Below are 26,009 nucleotides of genomic sequence, written 5' to 3'. Positions count from 1 at the left end.
TCATTCTACATACCCAAGATACTTTCTGGAAACAGTGCACAATTATTTTTCCATGTACATATGTTGATGTAGATAATATGTCAACTATTTCTTCCAATCAATGATGTCTCATCTACTCTACCTATCAATCCCCCTGCCTAGAAAAAACTTTAAACTAGATTTTCACTTTAAAAAAGTGAATTTCTTTCCTACTTGAAACTGGGAAGTAATGGAAGTTCATTTTCCCAATGACCTAAGTTAGGGTGGGGATTGGAAAGGTTGTGTCAACTCACTACTTAGATTTCTCAAGGAATCAATAAACTGGCATATGGGCAGGGTGTGAGCTAGTCTCTGCAGAGACACTAGTAACTAACTTTACCTGCACGAAGGAAAATGCAGGAAGACTAGAATAGTGCTTGGCAGAAAAAAAATGCAGAAATAAACTAATTCAATCCCCATGATGGGGGGTCAGAAAGGGATGCAACGTTTTAATGAGTAAACATTTGATTTATTATAGCAACAGGTTCAGAAATGGAGAAAAATTCATGGCCCTGAAAGAATCTGGTGACAGATGCATGAATGAATAGAACTGGAGTCATCTCTGAAAAGGTAAGGTTGAGAAAGGGTAAAGTTGCCCAACAGCTAGGACCAGAAGATCAGTAAGCAAGTTTTGGTTGAGGTGAGGAGTAAATCAAAAAGGGCTAGAGAGAGAAGAAAGAAAGCTTGTAGAGATGTAATGAGTTTGCTCATTACAGTAAACTCTGCCCAGGCCACTTGGGTATTGGAAGTGACAGAGTAGCAGCCAACCCAGGGAAAGTGGTAGTCATGCCATGTCAAAAAGAGATTTTCAAGGACAAACAAGAAAAGATCTTTCCCCCTCTCTTCCTAGTTCCCAAGAAGAAAATTAGCTATAAATAGTAATATAGTAACTATGGACACCTGAAAAATATCTACCCCGTCTCTATATCAAGGTTGTCTCCATGGGTACTGTTGTGACTCCAGCATGACAAGTCAAAGATGATGATCAGAATCTCTAGAAGCTGATCTAGGCCTTGTATCTGGACCACTGGACTGCCCTAAACAAGGACATAAAAGATGACAGGGTAGCTAAAGAGAATGAGCCACCTCAGAAGATGACATGCCTCTTTGACAAGAAACTTACCTTCACAGGAACACAGAAGAAATCTCTGAGAACTGTTAGCAAGATAAAGGGTAAAAAATAAGAAAACTGGATGAATGCAAAAGGTCTTAAGAGGTGAGAGTGGGATAATGCTGCACTTTTATTGATCCTCTCAGAAGGAACACCCTTAAAAAAGGTTGGCTTCAAGTAAAGTATTTTAAAGTAAAAAGTTTTGAAACTCTAAGTGGAATGCTACTTACAAGACAAAACCTTGAACTCTAAGTAACTTTGTTTTTATGTGTGCAGCTTAAATCTCTCTCCTTGCTGATAACAAATTCTAGCCTTTGAAACTATGAATGTACAAAAGAGAGCCAACTGGATTCACATTAAACATCAGAATTTCATTGCTTTGAAATGAAAACATAACATTTCCATCATTAAAACTATAGTCAAATATTTCTGAAGCTTCTTTGTAAAACAAACCAGGTAGAAAGATAAGAATTTGGTTTATGCCTCTAAGAATTTTTTAAACTACATATTTTTTCATTTTCAGAATGGATCTTTGCTCCCAATATATTGAACTGAAATGATCTTGAAACAACTGGTATGTTGATCTTTTCTTATAGACTTGTGCTTTAAATCACTATTTTTTTATGTGTTTGGCTTAAGTTTGTGTTTAGAAAGTTGGCCCTAATTAAATAGGAAAACAAAAATGGGTAAAGGTAGAAAATATAGAAATGCATGGCATTATATGTTTAACAATGATTATTCAAGAATTATTCTCCAAGGCTGATGTTTTGGGAGAAAGTTCTTTAATGATTATTTTGCAATCTTAGTTTGAGGCTGTGGAATTTGTAACTTCTAAATGAGAAGGTATTGGGACCAGAAGATGGCAGTGGAATAGGAGAATCCTAGGCTCACCTCGTCCCATGAATACAACTAGATAAATCATCCCAAATACCCAAGAAACTGACCTGAAAGCTGGCAGAACAGACTTCACAACTAAAGGGAGAGAAGTGATCACACTGAAGAAAGGAGGAAGCACAGAGATATAGTTTAGGGGAGAAATGGATCCTGGCTGTGGAAGGGAGGGAGCTGTGTCACAGAGAAGGGTGAGACAGAGATGACCACACAGGGGAATGCATAAGGAGAATGTTTCCTCATAGCCATTGCCTTGGAAAATTAGAGGGGCTGAATTTTGTGAGTTCTTGCAACCAGCTGGACTTAAAGCCTGGAGTTTTAGAGGTCAGCGAGCTTGGCTGGGATAGAGCCCCAAGGGCACTACACTGCTCTTGGAGAGAAGGCAGGCAACCAACCCATGGCAGACAGCGTGGAAATAGCAATCTGAAGAGTGCTTGGGGCACACAGTGGGGAGACTATTTGCTCTTCTCAAGTAAGTCCCTGAGAAACAGCGTTCATACAGACACCTCTCAGGGAACACAGGAGCTGGCCGATGCCGTTTCCCTTGCCTCTCCTCAGCATAAACACAGAACCACCTGTGGGAGGCAGTGCAGCAAGAAAAATGGCTGCCTAACTTGCTTACACTAAGCCCCACCCCACTGTGCTCTGGTGGAACTTCCCTTGTCAGTCACAGTTCCTCAGTCCTAGTGAGGCCATCCCTTCCCCCAGAAGACCTGCACAAACCCCTGCCCACACTATATCTTCTGATCAGAGAGTTTTACAGCACCTCACTTCCAGTGGAGGTGGTGACAGATTACATTTCACAAGGAGACAGAGCAGAATGTGGTAATTAAAACTCACCACACTCAGGCCAGGGACCAAACACTGCCCACAGCAAGCAAGGAGAGCCTCTGCAGATGACTGACCTGAAGGATAGAGCATCTAGAGCACATGCAAAGAACATGCAGCACACACTGGATATGCTCCTGAAGCACCGGGCCCTAGGCACTACATGACCTCTTCTTCAGAAGCAGGAGACCTCTTACTTTCAGAAGCAGGAGAAATAACTGGTTTGTTTAACACAGAGAAACAGGAAGAGACTTAGACAAAATGCCAAGACAGAGGAATTTATACCAAATAAAAGAACAAGATAAGGCCATAGCTAGAAATCTAAGCAAAATAGATATAAGTAACATGTCTGATGGAAAATTTAAAGCAGCAATCCTAAGGACACTCACTGGACTTGAGAAAAGAATGGAAGACATCAGTGACACCCTTACCACAGTAATAAAAGAGTTAAAAAAAAGAATCAATCAAAGATGAAGAGTGCAAAAAACAAAATTAGAAACATACTTGATATAATGAACAGTAGTAGGCTAGAAGAAGCAAAGGAACAAATTAATGACCTAGAAGACAAAGCAACGGAAAGCAATGAAGCGGAAAAAAAGAGAGGAAGAATTATGCAAAATTATGCAAAATGAGAATAGACTCAGTAACTCCATCAAACATAATAACATTCATATTATAGGAGTCCCAGAAGAAGAGAAGAGAGAAAAGGGGCAGAAAATTTATTTGAAGAAATAATAACTGAAAAGTCTCCTAATATGGGGAAGGAAACATACATCCAGATCCAGGAGGCACAGAGAATTCCCATCAAGACATACTGTAAGTAAACTTGCAAGATATAGTGATAAAGAAAAATTCTTAAAAGTACCAAGACAAAATAAGTCATTAACTTACAAGGGAGAAACCCATAAGGCTAGCAGGATATTTTTCAACAGAAAATTGGCAAGTCAGAAGGGAGTGGCATGACATATTCAAAGTGCTAAATGCGAAAAATCTGCAGCCAAGAATATTCTATTCAGCAAAGCTATCATTCAGAATAGAAGGAGAAATAGTTTCCCAGACAAATAAAAACTAAAGGAGTTTGTGACCAATAAAGGAGCCTCACAAGAAATATTAAAGGGGACACTTTGAGCGCAAAGGGGGACCAAAAGTGAAAGTATAAAGGTAAGAAACACAAAAGCAGTAAAAATGAATATTTTTGTAAAAAATCAGTCAAGGAACCCACCAAAAAAAGTGATATAAAATATAACAACATATGCCTAAAATGTGGGGAGGACAGGAGAAAAGAATGGTTCAAACTTAAATGACCTACAACTTAATATAGACTGCTATATGCAGAAGAGGTTATATACAAACATAATGGTAACCATATTTCAAAAACCATATATCAAAAACCACTAATAAACATGCAAAGAATAAAGAGAAAGAAACCCAAATATATCATTAAAGAAAATCAGTAAAACATGAAAGACAAGAAAGGATCAGAGAAAATCTCCAGGAACAACCACAAAACAAGTAAAAGAATGGTAATAAATACATTTTTATCACTAATTACTTTGCATGTACATGGACAAAACACTCCAGTCAAAAGACTCAGGGTGTCAGAGTGGACAACAAAAACCATACCCATCTATAGGCTGACTACAAGAGACTCATTTTAGACATAAAGACATCTTCAGATTGAAAGTGAGTAGATGGGAGAAACATTTGTCATGTACATGGATGTCAACAGAAAGCCAGAGTAACAATACTTATACTGAACAAACTAGACTTTACAGCAAAGACTGTAGGGGTGCCTGGGTGGCTCAGTCGTTTGAGCGGCTGACTTCGGCTCAGGTCATGATCTCACGGTTTGTGAGTTCGAGCCTCGCGTCAGGCTCTGTGCTGACAGCTCAGAGTCTGGAGCCTGCTTCTGATTCTGTGTCTCCCTCTCTCTCTGCCCCTCCCCCACTCATGCTCTGTCTCTCTCTGTCTCAGAAATAAATAAACATAAAAAAAAACTTTTTAAAATTAAATTAAAGCAAAGACTATAACAAGAGACAAAAAAGAACACTATATAATAATAAAGGGGACAAATCAACAAGATATAACAATTGTAAGTATTTATGCACCCAATACAAAAGCTCCCAAATATATAAAACAATTAATAGTAAACAAGGAAACTAATCAATAATAATACATTAGTAGTAGGAGACTTTTACACCACACACATGGACAGATCATCTAAACAGAAAATCAACAAGGAAACAATGGTTTGGAATAACATACTGGACCACATGGACTTAACAGATACATTAGGAACATTTCATCCTAAAACAGCAGACTATACATTCTTCTCAAATGCACATGGAACACTCTCCAGAATAGATCACATATTAGGCCACAAAACAGGCCTTCACAAATTAAGAAGATTGAAGTCAAACCATGCATCTTTTCTGATCACAATCCTATGAAATTATTAGTCAACCACAAAAAAAAATCAGGAAAGACCACATACACAGAGGTTAAATACCATGCTAATAAACAATGAATTGGTCAATCAGGAAATTAATGGAAAAATACATGGACAGAGGGGAGGGCCTTCCAGGAGAGGGGCGCACGGGAGAGGAAGGTTGCGTGTAGGGATTCATGCTCCTTGCTGCTCAAGAAATGTCTTCACTTTCAGAATATGCCTTGCACATGAGTTGTCTCAGTGCCCGGCTACTCGGTGAAGTTGCCAGGCCCACTGATTCTAAAAACATGAAAGTGGTGAAGCTCTTCAGTGAGTAGCCTTTAGCCAAGAGGAAGGAGACTTATGACTGGTATCCAAATCACAACACTTACTTTGCACTCATGGGGACACTACGTTTTCTTGGCCTCTATAGAGATGAGCATCAGGACTTCAAGGAGGAGCAGATGCGTCTAAGGAAGCTTCACGGCAAGGGGAAACCAAGGAAAGGAGAAGGGAAAAGAGCAGCAAAAAAGAAATAGTGTTGGTCGGTCTATCAGGAGAAAAAACTTCTTTCTCAGCAACTGACAGCAGAAGGTGTAATCATCTTTCCACATCTTGGGAGGAGTGGGAGCTTCCTAACTGAAGATTATTTGGAGGAACACAATCATTTCTCTCTTGAAGTCCAATCCAGTTGAATTGTAACTGGTTTCGGGGACATGTTATAATTCTGCAAAGCTGTTTTGGCCTTGGTTTTTTACTCAGATGTTTACCTCTTCCTCTAAAGAAATTATTTCATAAATGATTGAAGAAGGACTCATTTGGGCTGGAAATGTGATGTTGAGAGCACAGGGGCAAACTCATCCGATGAGCATCCTTTAGTGTCCTCAGTATCCCTTCTTGTTTCCCCCACTGCACCAGCTCTGAACTCCTCCATCTCTCTGACTGCTCAGACACTGTCTCCACCACCAAGCTCATAAACTTTAGGTACCTCTCCACCTAGTCCTTGGAGAGTATCTAATAAGATAGATTTGTGGGACAAGGCTGTACCTGCTAAGAGAGTACTGAGTGAGTACCTATTGTATACAATGTGCTGGGGCCCTGGTAATACCATGGTTAGCAATAGAAAACAGTCCCTACCTTGTGGAACTTTCAGGCTTGTGGGGAAGACTAAATATTATATCATTACACAAATTAACTTGTATTAAATGCTACAAAGGAAAAATCCAGACTTCTGCGACAGTGTGGATCAATGAATGGCTCAACCCAGAGATAGCAAGAGGCCCAAACTTCAGGTAGTTTAAAGAAGGTCTCCCTAGGCACTCCTGGGTGGCTCAGTTGATTAAGATTCTAACTCCTGATTTCGGCTCAGGTCATATGGGTCATGAGTTTGAGCCCCATATCGGGCTCCATGCTGACAGTACAGATCCTGCTTGAGAGTCTCTCCCTCCCTTTCTCTCTGCCCCTCCCCCCATCTCTCTCTCAAAATAAATAAATAAACTTTAAAAAAAATACATGGAAACAAATGAAAATGAAAACACAACAATCCAAAACCTTTAGGATGCAGCAAAAGTGGTTCTAAGAGGGAAGTATATAGTAACAAACGCCTACATCAAGAAGCAAGAAAAATTTCAAATAAACAACCTAATCTTATACCTAAAGGAGCAACACAAAGAACAACAAACAAAGCCCAAAGCTAGCAGAAGGAAGGAAATAATAAAGATTAGAGCAGAAATAAATGATAAAGAAAATAAGAAAATAGAACATATCAATGAAATCAGAAGTTCTTTTTTTGAAAAAATTAATAAAATTGATAAACTTCTAGCCAGGCTTACCAAAAAGAAAAGAGAAAGAACATAAATAAGTACAATCATAAATGAGAGGTGAGAAATAACAAACAACATCACAGAAATACAATTATAAGAGAATATTAGGAAAAGCTTTATGCCAAAAAAATGGACAAACTGGAAGAAATTATAAATTCCTAGAAAAACATAACCTCCCATAACAGAATCAAGAAGAAATAGAAAATTTTAATAGACTGATAATCAGCGAAGAAATTGAATCATAAAACTCCCAACAAACAGAACTCTAGAACCAGATGGCTTCAATGGCAAATTATACCAAATACTTAAAGAATTAATACCTATTCTTAAACTATTCCAAAAATATAAAAATAAGGAAAACTTCTAAATTCATTCTATGAGGCATTACCCTGATACTAAAATCTGATAAAGACACTACAAAAAATGAGAACTTCATCATCTCTGATGAACATAGATGCAAAATCCTCAACAAAATACTAGCAAACTGAATCCAACAATGTATTTTTAAATATCATTCACTACAATAGCGAACCCAGAATTGGACCCATAAATGTATGGCCAACTAATCTTTGAAAAAGCAGAAAAGAACATCTAATGGAAAAAAGACAGTCTCTTTAGCAAATGGTGCTGGGAGAACTGGACAGCAACATGCATAATAATGAAACTAGACCACTTTCTTATATCATACACAAAAATAAAATCAAAACGGATGAAAGACCTGAATATGATACAGGAAACCATCAAAACCCTAGAGGAGAAAGCAGGCAACAACCTCTTTCACCTCAGCCACAGCTATTTCTTACTCGACACATCTCCAAAGGCAAGGGAATTAAAAGCAAAAATGAACTATTGGGACCTCATGAAGATAAAAAGCTTCTGCACAGCAAAGCAAACAATCAACAAAACTAAAAGGCAACCGACGGATGGGAAAAGATAATTTGCAAATGACATGTCAGACAAAGAGCTATTATCCAAAATCTATACAGAACTCACCAAAGTCCACACCCGAAATACAAATAATCTAGTGAAGAAATGGGCAGAAGACATGAATAGACACTTCTCTAAAGAAGACATCCAGATGGCCAAGAGGAACATAAAAAGATCCTCAACATCACTCCTCATCAGGGAAATACAAATCAAAGCCACACTGAGATACCACCTCATGCCAGTCAGAGTGGCTAAAATAAACAAATTAGGAGACTATAGATGCTGGCAAGGATGTGGAGAAATGGGAACCCTCTTGCACTGTTGGTGGAAATGCAAACTAATGCAGCCACTCAGGAAAACAGTGTGGAGGTTCCTCAAAAAATTGAAAATAGAACTACCCTATGACCCAGCAATAGCACTGCTAGGAATTTACCCAAGGGATACAGGAATGCTGATGCATAGGGGCACATGTACCCCAATGTTCATAGTAGCACTTTCAACAATAGCCAAATTATGGAAAGAGCCTAAATGTCCATCAACTGATGAATGGATAAAGATGTGGTTTATATATACAATGGAATATTGTATATATAACATATACATATGTAAATATATATGTATATATTATATATACAATATTTATATATATTGTCTCATTATTTGGCAATGAGAAAGAATGAAATCTGGCCATTTGCAGCAATGTGGATGGAACTGGAGGGTATTATGCTAAGTGAAATAAGCCAGTCAGAGAAAGACAGATACCATATGTTTTCACTCATATGTGAATCTTGAGAAACTCAACAGAAGACCATGGGGCAGAGGAAGGGGAAAATAAGTTACAAACAGAGAGGGAGGGAGGGAAACCATAAGAGACTCTTAAATACAGAGAACAAACTGAGGGTTTATGGGGGTGGAGGAAAGGGGAAAGTGGGTGATGGGCATTGAGGAGGGGACTTGTTGGGATGAGTACTGGGTGTTGTATGGAAACCAATTTGACAATAAATTATATTTAATTAATTAATTAATTAAAATAAAAAATCATTCACCATGATCAAGTGGGATTTATTCCAAGTAAGGGTGCTTCAATATTTGCAAAGTAATCAATGTGATACATAACATCAGTAGCAGAAAGGATAAAAACCATATGATCATTTCAATAGATGTAGACAAAGCATTTAACAAAGTACAACCTCCATCTATGATAAAAGCCCTCAACAAAGTAGGTTTGAGGGAACATACCTCAACACAATAAAGCCCATATATGAAAAACCCATAGCCAACATCATCCTAAATGAAAAAAACTGAGAGCTTTTCTTCAATGGTCAGGAACAAGACAGGGATGTCCACTCTCACCACTGTTACTTAACATAGTACTGGAAGTCTTGGCCACAGCAATCAAACAACAAAAAGAAATAAAAGATATCCAAACTGGCAAGGAAGAAGTAAAATTTTCACTATTTGCAGATTACATGATACTATACAGATAAAACCTGAAAGACTCCACCAAAAAACTTCTGGAATTGATAAATGAATTTAGTAAAGTTGCAGGATACAAAATCAATTATACAGAAACATGCTGCATTTCTATACACCAATAATGAAACAGCAGAAAGAGAAATTAAGGAATCAATCTCACTTACAACTGCACCAAAAATAATAATATAGCTAGGAATAAACCTAACCAAAAAGTTGAAAGACCTGTATTTTGAAAACTATAAAGCACTGATGAAATAAACTGAAGAGGACACAAAGAAATGGGAAGACATTCCATGCTCATGGATTAGAAGAACAAATAATGTTAAAAATGTCTGTACTACCCAAAGTAATCTCCAGATTTAATGCAATCCCTACCAAAATACCAACAGGATTTTCACAGAGCTAGAACAAACAATCCTAACATTTGTATGGAACCACAAAACACCCTGAATAGCCAAAGCAAACTTGAAAAAGCAAAGCAAAGATGGAGGCATCACAATTCCACACTTTCAAGTTATATTACACAGCTATAATCAAAACTATGGCATTGGCACAAAAATAGACATATAGATCAATAGAACAGAGTAAAAAACCTAGAAGTGAACCCACAATTAGATAGTCAATTAATCTTTAACAAAGCAGGAAATAATATCCAGTGGGAAAAAGACAACTTCTTCAGCAAATGGTATTGGGAAAACTGGACAGCAACATGCAAAAGAGGGAAACTGGACCATTTTCTTATACCATACACAAAAATAGGGGCACCTGGGTGGCTCAGTCAGTTAAGTAGCCAACTTTGGCTCAGGTCATGATTTCACAGTTTGTGAGTTTGAGCCCTCCATCGGGCTCCACACTGGCAATGCAAAGCCTAATTGGTATCCTTGTTTTCTCTCTCTCTCTCTCTTTCTCTCTCTTTCTCTCTCTTTCTCTGACCCTCTCCTGCTCATGCTTTCTCTCTCTCTCTCTCTCAAAATAAATAAATAAAAACTTTTTTAAAAAATGGGCAGAAGACAATAATAGACATTTTTCCAAAGAAGACATTCACATGACCAACAGACACATGAAAAGATACTCGACATCACTTATCATCAGGAAATGCAAATCAAACCTACAATGAGATATCACCTCATATCTGTCTGAATGGCTAAAATCAACAACACAAGAAACAAAAGGTGCTGGCAAGGATGAGGAGAAAGGGGAACTCTTTTGCATCACTGGTGGGAATGCAAGTTGGTGTAGCCACTCTGGAAAACATTATGGAGGTTCCTCAAAAAGCTAAAAATAGAACTACCCTCTGATCCTGGAACTACACTATAGGTATTTACCGAAAGAATACAAACACAATAATTCAAAGGGATAAATGTACCCTGGAATTTATAGCAGCATTATCTATAATGGCCAAATTATGAAAATAGCCCAAGTGTCCATCAATTGATGAAAGGGTAAAGAAAATGCTGTGTGTGTGTGTGTGTGTGTGTGTGTGTGTGTGTGGTGTGTATAACACACACAATAGAATATTACTTGGACACAAAAAAGAATGAAATCTTGTCATTTGTAATCACATAGCAAAATAAGTCAAACAGAAAAAGACAATTCATATGATTTCACTCATATGGGAATTTAAGAAACAAAAATGAGTACAGTGGGGAGCAGGGAGAGGCAAACCAAGAAACAGACCTTAACTATAGAGAACAAACTGATGGTTACCAGTAAGGAGGTGAGTGGGGGAATTGGTGAAATAAGTGATGGAGACTAAGGAGAGCACTTGTGATGAGCACCTGACCTGGTGAGGTATGGAGGTGTCGAATCACTAGATTGTACACATGAAACTAATATTACACTGTATGTTAACTAACTGGAATTTAAATAAAAACTTTAAAAAAATAAATGAGAAGAAGTATTGGCCAGTCCTCCTACCATCTCTAGTAAAATATGATCTTCAAAGAGATTTACAACTACAAATTGGAAAGGTCCTTAATATAGGAAATTTAAACCATTAAAAATTTAAAACCTTTAAATTTAAAGCTAAGGAATGTAAAGGCAGTAAAAAATATGGTATAATAAAATTAAATGTTAGATTTTATTTTAATTTGGGGACTTTTTTAGCTAATTTTCCAAGTTGAATAGATAAGTGTCCTTTTTTGGAGGGGAGACAGAAATGGATTCATTTGTTTGGGCTTTGATTTCTAAAGGAAGTTCTATAACTTAAAGTACATAGCTACCTTAAATAGCACAACCTAGATTTGCTACACATATTCTATAATAGTTTTGAATACAGAGTACTCAATATAAAGTGGCATTCTCTGATCAGGTTGACATCAATAAATCCTGGTCTCCAGGGAGAAAAATGGCAATATAATAGAAAATCACATTCAAGCATAATGATTGTTTTCCAATCTGGAAGTCAGTTTAACACAAACAATAAATCAACTACCACATGGTGCTATGAGATTTGATGTAGAGTGATGTGGAAGTTCACTCTGCATTGTCCAGACCCCTTAATGTGAGGGGAGAATGGGAAGGGCTGCACCTGAACTCAGCTCCCCAGTCTCATGACTCTCTTCTCCCACGAAAAAAAGGCCTGAAATTTCCCATAGATTTTATGCTCTCCAGGTGCTGAGCAGCTAGATTTCACAGAAGTCTCCTGAAAATAGCTGACATCTAAATTCAGACTGTCTGGCACCCATGTAGTCTGTTCCCCCCACCATCCTATTCCCAACAGACAAGATTGCCCTCATGTCTTTCCTATAAGGAGGAAGGGTCCTACCCTGGAATGTAACCCTCCTACATCTTGCCCCTGACCCAGCTTGCTTCCCTCGATGTGGGTTTGTGTGCCCCTTCATACTGGCTCTCAGATCTTAAGTTTTCCAATCAAGCCTTTTCTTTAACTTATACCAAATGATGTTGAAAATCTGACCTTAGTTACCTTGTATAACAATCTTCTAAGGACACTTTGTATACAAAGAATGATGGCAGTCTGTGGTGAAGGGGTCTATTCAGTAGCCACATTGGCACGGAAAGAATATAGATAATTTCCCTGATATCATCTGCCCAACTACAGTCAATCCTCATTATTCACAGATTCCACATTTGCAAATTCACCTACTCACTAAAATTTATTTGTAACCTCAAAATCAATCTCCATAACTCTCTCATGGTCACTCATGGACATGCACAGAATGAAGAATAATAATTTGAGTTCACTAACACATTACCAGCTGAGGTCAAATGAAGAAACCTCTGTCTTCTTATTTCAACTTTCTTACTGTAAACAACTTTTCTTCTTGTGGTCTAGTGTTAACGTTTTTCACATTTTTGAGCTTTCTGTTGGTGATGTTGCTGTTGAAAATGACCCCCAAACATAGTGCTGAAGTGCTATCTAGAGTTTCTAAGTGCAAAAGGCTATACTGGTGCTTTACAAAGAAAATACGTGTATTAGATTAGCTTCCTTCAGGACTGAGTTATAGTTCTGTTGGCCAAGAGTCAAACATTAATAAATCTAAAAAGTGGTACTTCTAGGGAAAAAATAGGTTATTTGCTTATTTGTACATGAAGACACTCTGGAAGTGCTAAAGTAACATCTATAGTGTGCAATGAAGTTATGGAAAATATGTAAAGTGAACAAATTTGTGGATTCATCAGATTAAAACCAATTAAAAAAGCATAGTGGAGAGCACCATTGTAAGACTGAAAATCAAAGAAATTTATGGTCATGTTACCTAGGGTCAAGAAAATGTCAAACCCTTCTTAGCTAGTTCTGGCTGCTTGCATATTTCGAAAGGCAATAAAGAGTAAAAAATGTTAAACTTCCAGGAAAGCAGGTTCTGCAGATCAGAAAGCTGCAGAAGAACTTTTTAAAATACCTGCTAGGTGTTATACAAAAACAGAGTTATGTGGAAGAGCAGGCTGTCAATGCCTATGAGACTGACTCGTTTTACAAGGACGTTGGCAAATGAACCTATATGAAGCAAATGGTGTTTCAGCTGACAAAAATGCTGTGACCAAAGGCTCCCAGAAACTTAACCCTGTATTTATCATAGGCGCAATAGTTCAGTATTCACTAATTCAGTGTTTGTGGCAACTTTATAGAAACATCACTACTATATGTAAACAGATTAGACTGTAGTGGGGTCAATACAGGAGAAATGTTTTCCATTTAAACGGAGAATTGCTGAAATGGTAAATGTTTGAGGATCAACAGAAACAGTAAAGCTGCTGAGTGCAATCTGTCTTTCTGGAACAAGAGCATTCCATCAACTCTGATACACACACACACATACATACCCACACACACATATACATACACACACATATATATAATATATACACAAATATGTATCATATATATATGTAGACTGACGAGGTAGAACAGATATATATTCATATACATACATCTATATCAGCCTAAAACCCCATATGCAACCAATGAGTCAACAAAGAAGTCAAAATGAAATTAAAAAAAAAATACCTTGAGACAGATGAAAATGAAAACACAACAGTTCAAAATCTTTGGAATGCAGCAAAAACAACTTTAAGAGGGAAATTTATCTCAGTTCAGGCCTACCTCAAGAAACAAGACAAATCTCAAATAATCTAACCTTACACATGACAGACCTAGAAAAGAACAGCAAACAAAACCTGAAGTTAGAAGGAAGAAAATAATAAAGATCAGAACATAAACAAATGAAACAGAGATTAAAAAACAATAGGGGATATCAATTAAATCAAGACTGGTTCTTTGAAAAGATAAACAAATTGATAAATCTTCAGCCAGGCTCATCAAGGAAAAAAGTTTTAAATAAATAAGTCATAGGGATGAAAAAAGTATAGCATAGAGAGTATAGTCAGTATTTTAATAACTTTGTATGGTAACAGATAGTAACACCACTTATCATGTTAAGCATTTTGTAATGTATTTAATTGTCAATTCACTATGTTGTTTACTTAAAACTAATATAATATTGTATGCCAACTATACCCGAAATTTTTTAAAAATTAAAAAAAATAGTAATGTTTGCAGATAAATCTCTAGGTGTTGGTACAAGTTTTTTTTACTAACTGTTGACTTTTTTTTTCTTAGTGCAGGCGCTGTTATTTTCCTTACTAAATCAACATTTCTGTTCTCTCTTAGAATAGTGCTATTTATAAGGTTGGTTTTATACTAGGCTCTATTTTGGTAAGTATATAATGACACAATGCAATATTGTGTTTTCAGACTTCTTTTTCTTAAACAGGCTTTAGAAGTCTTGCATAAATACTGGCATTAAAATTATTCAAGCAGTTTTGGGGCGTTTGCGTGGCTCAGTCGGTTGGGTGTCCAACTTCAGCTCAGGTCATGATCTCATGGCCCGTGTGTTTGAGCCCTGAGTTGGGCTCTGTGCTGACAGCTCAGAGCCTGGAGCCTGTTTCAGATTCTGTGTCTCCCTCTCTCTCTGCCTCTCCCCCACTCATGCTCTGTCTCTGTCTCTCTCAAAAATAAATAAACATTAAAAAAAAATTTAAAAAGAAAAAAAATTATTCAAGCAGTTTGATTTTTAAAGTAACTAAATGTTAAAAGAAATGGAATGTTTGTCAGTCCCAGGTATAGTACATAGATTCTTGGACAATTTGTTGATGTCAAAATTTGTGCATCTTATTCAGTTGTCTCTGTCCCATTATGCTTTTAAAGATTACATTATGTTATGGTGTATTCAATCCCCTGGAGCAAGAAATACGATGGCTTCCTATAGGTGAAAATTCTTATTTTTACATTCAAAGTTATCATTTCTGCCTCCTATCCTTGACTTTTCCTATTTTCAATTAGAGATGTGGTGTTAAGAAATGAAACATAATTTTAGGCCTGTATATAAAGTAGAATATGGATGCAAATAGAGTTTGTTGAAACATCACTGTAAATTGAGTACTGACACTTGATAGAATTTTACTACTTTCACATTGATATGAATGGCCATAATAATGGCTTATCTTCAAAATTTAACAGGGTATTTCTCAGAAGAAAAAAAAGGAGAAAAAGTAATCATTCTTTTCGGGACATGTAGACAATTCTGGTACCATAATGAAAGGAAGGAGACAAATAATTGGAACTGTATTATATGAAATATAATGAGACAGGAAAAATGGATTAAACAATCTCAAAAAATACAGAGCCAGTCTCACATAACCTCTTTACTTTCCAGAGTTTCACATTGCTATACTGTTTGGTAAGTGCTTAGCAAAGGAGAGGTAAGTAGGAGTAAAACTGTTCTGTGTTAATAATATTCTAGAGTTTAGATAACTTAATTTAAAGAAAAAGTCATGATCTTTCTACCCACTTATTTATTCATCAATATCCCTCTCAATGTGATTGAAATTCAAGGTTGAAAGGACTTATAAAACCAAAAACTTAAAAGACAAAAAAAAAAGACCATAATAGCAATGCAGAATTACAATTTATGAATCATTATTCGAGGAAAATTGCATTAAAATTTTTATGTAGTTATCCACATTGCACCCTATAATCAAGTGGATTTGGCCACTATGACATCATTACTTGTTCATTTTCAGCCTGGTTGATCATATCACCAGTAAACATCATGTACAGTGGAAAACTACTTTTAATTATTATAACTCCATAAGTGTTTAAGTTAAAACATATTTATGAATAAAAGTAGTTTAATAAAAAAGAATGTATACAATATATAAGAATATATACAAAAGCAATATGTATCCATTAGTATCCAGATTATATTACAAACATTACATTAACAATTCAAAATTTGAAAATTTCCACAATAATGAGTTTTTTATATTCATCACTAAGAATTTTAACACATAACACTAAATAGTTTTTTGGTTACAGGGGAAATCTAAATGAAAATTATGAACTATACAGAAAAAACAATTACATCATTATATATTGAAACCTGTGGGATGATGCCAAAGTAATACTCACAGGGCTATCTATAAGCTAAAATATATTTATTATTACACAACTGAAAGTAAATGACATAAACTTTTGATTGACTAAACATGAAGAAAAACAAAATAAACCAAATATTAAACACTGAGATTCATCACCAGATACCCCTTCAAGGAGAGACTTTCTGCTCAGGGACATAAAGGGAGTGTGGTCAGCAGGCAGCCTCCAGCTGCCAACTTCTTTTGGGTCCACTTCAGCTGCAAAGAGCCCTCCTTGTTTGAGGCCACATTTTCCAGAGTGGCCTACACTTGGTAACTGAGGGAGGTGGGATATAAAGACCCATTATCTTTTCCTAGTCATGGAACAAGAAAGTCATAGGAATAAAAGGCACAGTATAGGGAATATAGTCAATGATATTGTAATAGCTGTATGGTGACAGTAGTCACTTGTAGTGAGCAAAGCATAACGTATAAACTTGTTAAATCACTATGTTTTACACCTGAGACTAATGTAACATTGATGTCAGCTATAGTCAAAAATAAATAAGTAAATAAATGAATAAATAAATAAATAAAAGAGGAAACCAAGATTTTCCTAGCTAGAGAAGAACTTATATAACCATAAAATCTCACTCAGAGGATAACCATTATGAGTCATGATGGTCTGAAAAAGCTTAATGGGTGTGTTTGAGTCTCAAAAATAGGCTTTGACTAGATTGAAAAGGACATAAGCATTTCTAAGTATTTGGGGGGAAGAAGTGATCTCAGAGATGATGATCTGTCAGATGAGAGGGTATGAACAAAAAGCTAAAAAAGAAACAAGAGTCTTGGTTGCACATTAACATAAGAAAATAAAAACCATTTGAGGTTTATGAACAGGAAGTGACATGAAGGCAGTAGTTGGCAAGAGTAAGCTGTGGGATCGACTGATACAAGTGGAAACATGAGGCCCAAAGGACAATACAAAGAATTAAGGGATGCAGTAATGAAAGCCTAAACCAAGATGGTGACAATGGGCATATTTATAAAGAGGTATAAGTGGAAGTCATTTTGACACAAGGTCTGTTGGGCCTTATAATGTAATATGGGAGTAGAGAGAAGATACCAGTGTTAGGAATTGAGGAGGAAATCAAAAAGCTAATATGTGGTTGGGCTACAAGCTCTGCCTCAAACATTGAACTCAAATTTGTACACGAGAGAAGAAGGTTCAAAAGCTCTAAGTCAGTAAACTAACAACACCACCCAATACCAATCCCTTGAATTGTTGAGAGTAGTAATATCCAACTACTTGATAATAAAATAATAAAAATCTTTGAAAATGGCAGAAACTGGGAGGAAAGGTGGCAATATTTTTACAGACAAATAAAAGAGGATAAATGATAATCTCCAAATAAAGAATGGGCAAATACTTAAAGGAATATGTGCACATTAAAGTTAGACAGCTAGGAATTACATTAAAAAAAGATGCAAGAAGAAGGAATTAGCAGTAATATGAAAGAAGAGGAGTCAGAGCCATGGGCTCATAAACCGCATGGAGGAACCTAATTGAATTGTCAGGAGAATTTTTCCTGAATTACCTAGATTGAGGTTTCCCACAGAGGCCTGAAACCAGCTACTTTGATCAGGCTTTGGAGAATGGGAATTAAAAGCATTCTGGATACAGAAATTACCATCTCCGTCTTTATGGAGAGAACTGTGGGAGGCAGGACTATAAAAGGAAGTCATTCAGGTAGTCTACCATTTTAAATTTCAGTTGACAGGTAAAAGAAGAAACTAAAGACAATGCTAAGGTTTAAACATAAATGACTAGGAGGATAATGATGTCGTTAACATACATAGCAAACTCCAGAAGGAAGTTTGGTTAGAGAGCAACATGAATTTAAATTTAAACTGAATATAGGGGCACCTGGGTGGCTCAGTCAGTTGAGCATCCGACTTCGGCTCAGGTCATGATCTCGTGCTCCATGAGTTCGAGCCCCGCCACTGGGTTCCATGCTGACAGCTCAGAGCCTGGAGCCTGCCTTGGATTCTGTGTCTCCCTTTCTCTCTGACCCTCCCTCACTCATGCTCTGTCTCTCTCTCTCTCTCTCTCTCTCTCTCTCTCTCTGTCAAAAATAAATAAAGATTAAAAAAAGTTAATGTAAACTGAATATAAAATGGCAGCAAGACTTCCAAGTGGAAGTTTATTGCAGTCTATTGGAAACCTATATCTGAAGCCTATGGGACAAGCCAGGAGTTCAGGAGTTGAATAGAGTTCTAGAAATCAGTTTTAAAGGGGGACTATTTAAAGTCATGGAATTCTAAGGTGGGGGGATGAGTAAAGCTAGAAGAGGGTGAAGAAAAAAAAAGCCCTTGGGGAAGTTCCACATTAGCAGGAGAAACAGGAAAAAAGAGTCTTACAGGAGACTGACAAAACATTTGAGAGGATTAAGACAATCAGAACAAAGACATCAATAAAGAAGCTTTTAAATATGAGGATATGACCAAAGTATACTGAAAGGTCTAAGAGAGTGAAGGCTGAGGAAAGCTCACCATAGTAGTTTGGATCTAGACAAGGCTATGATGATACAGACTCATATTAACGGGTGGTTTAAACAAAGTAAACATTTATTTCTCTATTATATTAGTAGTCTGGATGAGGGTTATTCTGCTTAATAATTTATAAGGTTGTCAGGAATCCAATCTTTTTATTTTCCATTATTTCTAGAATGTTGCTCTCTTCTCTATGGTTTCTGATGACTCCTCACAATCTCACATTTTAGGATGTCATATGGAGACAGAGAAGGAAGGAGACTGTGACCCAGAAGTAACACAAATCACTTCCCTTCACATTCTTTTAGCTACAACTTAGTCAAATGGCTGAAATGTAGGCTATAGCTGAGTACAGATGTACAAAACTGAAAATTCTATTTTAAGAGAAGGAGGACAAATATTCATTACCACTGTCAATGAATTTCCCTGAACTTCTGATTTAGATAACCATTTCCTATACTCTCAAAGTACCTTGTCATAGCATTTACCATATTAATGTGAATTGTTTTGTTTAAACATTACCCTTTTGAGACTATTATCACCTTGAGGGCATGGATTATGACTTATTCATCTTCATATTCCTATTTTCAAAGATAATTCCTGATACTAATAAGTGCTAAGTAAAGCAATAATATTTGATGAATGAATGAGACAACCTTACAAGTAGATCCAGGGGCGCCTGGGCGGCTCAGTCAGTTGAGCGTCCAACTTTGGCTCAGGTCATGATCTCACAGTTCATGGGTTCAAGCTCCACACTGGGCTCTGTGTTAACAGTGCAGAGTCTGGAATCCACCTTGAGTTCTGTGTCTCCCTCTCTCTCTCTGTCCTTTCCCCATTCATTCTCTGTCTCTCTCTCTCTCAAAAATAAATAAGCATTAAAAAAAAATTTTTTTAAGTAGATCCATGCCACTATTTTGAATTGTGTTATTTTTCTTACTATTGTTATAAAAACTATTTGTATATTTAGAATGATAGTCATGTATCAGATATATATCTTACAAATATTTTTCCTCAGGCTATAAAATGAGTTTTCACTTTCTTAACTACCTCTTGAAAGGCAATGTTTTAATTTTGATTAAATTTCAATTTATCAATTTAAAAAATAAAAATAAGGAATAAAAGTAGATCCAGTATTGGTACAACTTTTGCAATTTAAGTGATAAAGGTTGAAAAATTGTTTCCTCTAATGAATATAGGAATGTTCTGGCACTTTTTCAGATACCATAAAAAGTGTCTGCTTTGAAAGATCCTTGAAATAATTATTATAATAAGCACTGTGATGCAGAGAAGAAAACACCAAAATGAATTCATCAAAATAAAAAGGAAAGTACAGGTTGCTCAAAACCCATCATGTGGGTATACTCAGTTAAAACCTATGTCTATGACTTGTACTTTTACTTATCCTTTACTAAAAGCTGCCTCTCCTTGTATATTCTGATCCAGGAAATTCCCATAAGACTAAACTTCTCCAGTGCAAACATGGTTTAAGAGTAGTTACTTATTCAGATACAACAGTATTCAGCTCTGTCAGTGAGATTTTTTTTAGTGAATGAAGCACCACAAAATGTATATTTCTGACTAGTTTAAAATACAGGTTTCAACTGGAAGGATCTTGGTGGTAAAATCAGCTTCTACCTATGATCCTAAATTGCCTTGAAATCATGAGGTGCCTCTAAGTGAGTATCTAGCATAGCTAACACTTGTTTTTCAATTATTTCTTTGCCAGTTTGGAAATATATACCCTGAGCTCAAGGACTTTAAAAGCAACTTGGAGACTCAGGAGAGATTGAGGGGCAAAACTGGATTAAAGCCTAAGACCTACAGAAAAAAAGTCTTCTGAAATCAGCTGATGGTATGCTGACAAAGAATAAAAAAACAAAATCTATATATAAAAATAAGCACTAGAAGTATACTTTCCTAATATTGTAAAGATTTTATATCTCCACTCAGCAGCCAAAATCACACTTACTGAGTCAGTCTCATTGAAGTCCCGAATAAACAAAAGTGTCCTAGAAGTTCTGAAAAGCACATTAAGAAATTGAAAGAAAAGTACCAAGAGTATAATTAATTGCAGAAAATATGATCACATATCCAGTAATTCCAGAAAATCATCAAAAACCTTAGAATTAATAAGAAAGTTATGAAAAGTGGCTATGAATAAGTCTCTCTATAAATATATTTGTATGTATATACATAAATATATATGATATATACTTATACATATATAATATATATTTATATTATATATAAATATATATGATACATATTATTTTATCAGCAATACTCATTTAAAAATATAATTCTTCACATAATAATAAACACAACAAAATATAAAGGGGCCAATTAATCAAGAAGAAAACATTTATGGGGCACCTGGGTGGCTCAGTCAGTTAAGCGTCTTACTTTGGCTCAGGTCATGATCTTGCAGCTTGTGGCTGACAGCTCAGAGCCTGGAGGCTGCTTTGGATTCTGTGTCTCCCTCTCTCTCTGCCCCTCCCCCACTTACAATCTGTCTGTCTGTCTGTCTCTCTCTCAAGAATAAATAAAGCATTAAAAAAATCTTTTTTTAAAAAAAGAAGAAAACATTTATGCACCCCCCAAAAAATGCATTTAGGAAAATCTAATAGCACTGCAAAGAAAAACAGAAAATTCACAATTATACTAAGAAATTTCAACTTGATAGATAGAAGAAGTGATCAGAACATCAATAATGATGTTTAAGATTTGAATTATGCTACCAATAAACTAGACCTAACATTTATATAGCATACCACTCAATAACAGTAGAATACACATTCTTTTCAAGCATACCTAAACATTTACCAAGATAGACCACATTTGAAGTCATAAAATTAGTCTCAACAAATTTAAAAGGATTCAAGATATACAAAGTTTGTTCTCTGGCCACAATGAAATTAAATTAGAAACCAATAACAGAAACCTCTCTGGAAAACTCTAATATTTAGAAATAAAATACGACATTTCTAAATCACCCATGGACCAAAGAAGTAAGCAAAAAAGAAATTAGAAAATATTTCACACCAGGGGGGCGCCTGGGTGGCTCAGTCGGTTAAGCGGCCGACTTCAGCTCAGGTCATGATCTCGCGGTCCGTGAGGGCTGTGAGTTCGAGCCCCGCGTCAGGCTCTGTGTTGACAGCTCAGAGCCTGGAGCCTGTTTCAGATTCTGTGTCTCCCTCTCTCTGACCCTCCCCTGTTCATGCTCTGTCTCTCTCTGTCTCAAAAATAAATAAATGTTAAGAAAAATTTTTAAAAAAGAAAATATTTCACACTGAATGAAAATTAAAATATACCAAAATTATAGAATACAGCTAAAGGAGTTACTAAAGAAAAAATTTACAGCACTAAACTCTTACATGGGGAAAGAAGAAAAGTCTCAAATTAATGATCTCACCTTTCATATTATGAATCTCATAAAAAAGAGAAAACAAAATGCAAAGGAAGCAGAAAAAGAAATACTAAATATTGGAGGAGAAATCAATGAAAGAAAATCAGAAAGACGATACAAAAATCAATGAAAACAAAAATTGATTCTTTGAGAAGATCAATAAAATGGATAAACCTCTAGTCAGACTGATCAGGAAAGAAAAGTGAGTCAGACTGATCAGGAAAGAAAGTATGGAGACAACTACCTACCAGGAATGAGAAAGCAATTCTACAGACATTAAAAAGGGAAAGGGAAATACTTTGAACAACTTTATTCCAAAAAATTTGACAACTGAGATGGGCAAATTCCTTTAAAGACACCAACTACGAAAGCTCACACAAGAAGAAACAGATAATCTGAATAGCCTAATATCTATTAAATATATTGGATTTGTAGTTAAAATCTTCTCAGAAACTTTCCATGTCTAAAGGACTTCACTATTAACTTCTACCAAATATTTAAAAGAAGAAATAGTATGAATTCTACATAAAGTCTTCCAGAATTTGAAGAGCAGTTAATACTTCCCAACTCATTTTATAGGGCCAGTATTACCCTGATACCACAACCTAAGAATATTGCAAGAAAACAAAACTATGGATCAATTAAATTTTCCCCCAAAATATAGATGCAAACATTCTTTTTTTTTAATGTGTATTTATTTAATTTTGAGAGAGAAAGAGAGAGAGCATGACCAGGGAAGGGGCAGAGAGAGAGGGAAACACAGAATCTGAAGCAGGATCCAGGCTCTGAGCTGTCAGCACAGAGCCCGACGTGGGGCTCAAACCCACAAACTGTGAGATCATGACCTGAGCTGAAGTCAGAGGCCTAACCAACTGAGCCACCCAGGCGCCCCAGATGCAAACATTCTTAATAAAACTTTAACAAGCAAACCCAACATATAATATTTACAAAAAGAGAAAATATATCATTTGACAATTTGTATTTGAATGAATAATACAAAGTTAGTTTAACATTCAAAAATCAATGTAATTTACCATATTAACAGACCAAAAAAAGAAAAACAAAATATATGATGATATCAACAGGTGCAGATAAGATGTTGAAAACACTCAGTAAAGTAGAAATAGAAAGGAATTTCCTCAACCTAATGAAGTGCACTTAAAACTGCAGAGAATATCATTCTTAATGGTGAAAGACAAAGTTTTCTGTTTAAGAACAAGAGCAAGACAAAAATGTTTACTCTCACAACTTCCACTGAACATTTTACTGGAGGTTCCAAACAAGTACAAAAGGCATGAAAAATGAATAAAAGACATCTTGATTGAAAATTAAAAAAATCATCTATGTAAACAATTGTATGCAAACTACCAAAACACCTACTGTAACTAATTAACGAGTTTAGCAAAATTCCGGAATACATGATCAATATACAATAATCAGGTATATTTCTTCTAGATACTAGAAATGAAATTAAAAATCAATACCATTTACCATAGCATAAATATATGAATGGTACTTAAGGATGAAGCTGATAGAACATTTGCAAGATGTTTACACTGAAAACCACAAACATTGCTAAGAGAAATTAAAGAAAACCTAAATAAAAGGAGAGATATACTATGGTCTACAATTTAGAAGATGCCTCAAAAGTGATGTCTAATCACTATTTCTATTTTCCCTCTTCCCATTTTCCCTATGTATCTGTTTTTTAAGCTTCTTATTATGAGCAGCACTTGGGTGGCTCAGTCAGCTAAGCATCCAACTCTTGATTTTGGCTCAGGTCATGATCTCACAGTTGTGAGATTGAACCCAGCAACATGTTCCATGTGTGGCACGGTGCCTGCTTAAGATTCTCTCTCTCTCCCTCTGCCCCTCTCCCCTATTTGTGTTCTCTCATTCTCTCTAAATAAACAAACAAACTTATTATGAAAATATTAAATCCAAAATAAAGGAGAATAGTGTAATAAATCCCCATATACTCATCACCCAGTGTCAATAATTATAAACCTAATATAGTTCTAGTTTTCTCAGTGCTACTAACTACTACCCGCCCCCCACAAACACACACAATTCCTGGTATATCACTCCATCTATAAATATCTAAAGATAAGATCTCTTTTTAAAAATATAAACACAACATAATTTTACCTTAAAACAACTGACCATAACTCTCTAATATCACTAAATGGATCATCAGTATTCCAATTTTCCAAATTATCTCATAAATACTTCTTTTACAGTCTATTGTTTGATTAAAATGAAGTCTATGCTTGCATAGAGTGACTTTATAACTTATTGTCCAAACTGGGACATATCTGAGAGAAAAGGAATCATTATTAACAATAAGCAGGATAATCACAGACAAAATGAAATGTTGGTCACCATATTCTTATATCTGTTCTAATCTATGTGATTCCACTTCTTTACTTCTCTCCTTTCCTCCCATACCAATGGCAATGTTTTTTAAAGAAACCAGTCCCTTTGTTCTAAGTTCCTAAGGTCTGCATTTTGCCCATGTTGTTCCTCTCCTGTATGCATTTTCTAAAACCTAGTAGGTACAGAAGCTAGATCGAAGTCTGATTTTTTTTGACAAAAATACTTCATAGAAGATGTTCCTTTCTCTCTTAAACCCACACAAATCTTTTCTCTCCATCCTCAAAGAAAACTTCTGCTGCCCAGATTTCTTTAATTCCTTAACTCTATTGCTAAACCCAGTCCTCATCTTATTCAGTCTATCAATTGATGACTTGCTCCTTGTTGATGCCTTTTTATTCCTTGGTTTGGTTTTGTTTTTATTTATTATTATTTTTTTATTTAATCCAAATTAGTTAATGTATAGTGTAATAACGATTTTAGGAGTATAATTTAGTGATCCATCACTTACATACAACAGCCAGTGCTCATCCCAAGTGCCCTCCTTAATGCCTATCACCCATTTAGCGCATCCCCCGCCACCCAATATCCTCCAGTAACCCTCAGTTTGTTCTCTGTATTTAAGAGTCTTTTATGGTTTGCCTCTCTCTCTGTTTTTATATTTTTGTGCCCCTCTCCCTAAGTTCATCTGTTTTGTTTCTTAAATTCCACATACGAATGAAATCATATATTTGTCTTTCTCTGAGTTATTTCACTTAGCATAACACACTCTAATTTCATCCACATTGTTGCAAATGGCAAGATTTCATTCTTGTTGATCACTAATATTCCACTGTGTAAGTGTATATATATATATATATATATATATATATATATATGTATATATATATATACATATATATATATATATACACACACACATTTTATTTTATTTATTTACCCATTCATCAGTTATCCCTTGGTTTTTAAAGCTCTACATCTTTTCTTTTGTACTCTAGCTTCACTGATCCCTTCTTCTTAGTCTCTTTTTATGAGTTCTCCTTTTCTCTCCAGCCTCTTAATGTTGGAATACATCCAAGCCTCCTTTGATGATTTCATCCAGACTCTGGGCTTCAAAAGCCATCTATATACTGACAACATCCAGTTCGGTGTTCTCCTAGAACTTCAGACTTGTGTATCCCACTGCTATTCAACATCCACTCTAATATTTAATAAATATATTAAAGTTTTCATGACCAAGACTAAAACTCCTGATCTTCTCATTAAAATCTATCCCTCCTCAATTTTTTCCATCTCATT

The 26,009-nt window shown here is 35.8% G+C and overlaps 1 pseudogene; it reads left to right on the top strand.

Moving 5' to 3' along the window:
• Positions 1 to 5,407: 5,407 nt before the first annotated feature.
• LOC125921866 (28S ribosomal protein S33, mitochondrial-like) lies at positions 5,408 to 6,041 on the top strand (annotated as a pseudogene).
• Positions 6,042 to 26,009: the final 19,968 nt, after the last annotated feature.

This window comes from Panthera uncia, chromosome C2 (assembly GCF_023721935.1).
Source record: "Panthera uncia isolate 11264 chromosome C2, Puncia_PCG_1.0, whole genome shotgun sequence".
Taxonomy (NCBI): Eukaryota; Metazoa; Chordata; class Mammalia; order Carnivora; family Felidae; genus Panthera; species Panthera uncia.
The sequence above is the reverse complement of the archived record's forward strand: the minus strand, read 5'-3'. Positions and strand labels throughout refer to the sequence as shown.